Source organism: Montipora foliosa, chromosome 4 (genome assembly GCF_036669935.1).
Source record: "Montipora foliosa isolate CH-2021 chromosome 4, ASM3666993v2, whole genome shotgun sequence".
NCBI classification, from domain to species: Eukaryota; Metazoa; Cnidaria; class Anthozoa; order Scleractinia; family Acroporidae; genus Montipora; species Montipora foliosa.
This window is the reverse complement of record NC_090872.1, coordinates 44,458,831-44,459,345: the sequence shown is the minus strand read 5'-3', so window position 1 is coordinate 44,459,345 and position 515 is coordinate 44,458,831.

The window sequence follows — 515 nt, the reverse complement described above, 5'->3', positions numbered from 1 at the left end:
CTTGTAAAGGCTGACCAGACGCTCACTTTTCATGCATCACAACATACTGCTACTTTCCTATGAATAATACGTCAATAAATGGGTAAAACCCCTTTCTAACAAGATCCATTGAGGTTGCGACTAACTGTTGCGTGCATTTAGTCAGACTTCAAATTTTTATACTACTTTTTAACGTTTTTAACAACATTTCCAAATTGCCCAAGCAAGTTTTTCAAGCACTTTTGCTGTAAAGTGTTTTCTAGCTAGGCTTTACCCATTGAGTCGTTTTCAGTTCTGTTTTCAGTTATTTCGTTTCAGTAGTTGTAGTTATAGAGAAATTTCGGTGATCATTTGAAATATATTTATATGAACTACGTGATAACCTAGGGATCGTGAAATGTTCAGTGAAATTTATGGCTAAAATAATTTCAGTGGTCATAATCGATGCAGCACTTTGGTACTATGTGGCCTGATAAGTAAATAAATGATGGCAAAAGAAATAACTCTGTTGGTGTTTCATCTCGTTCAGTGTGGCC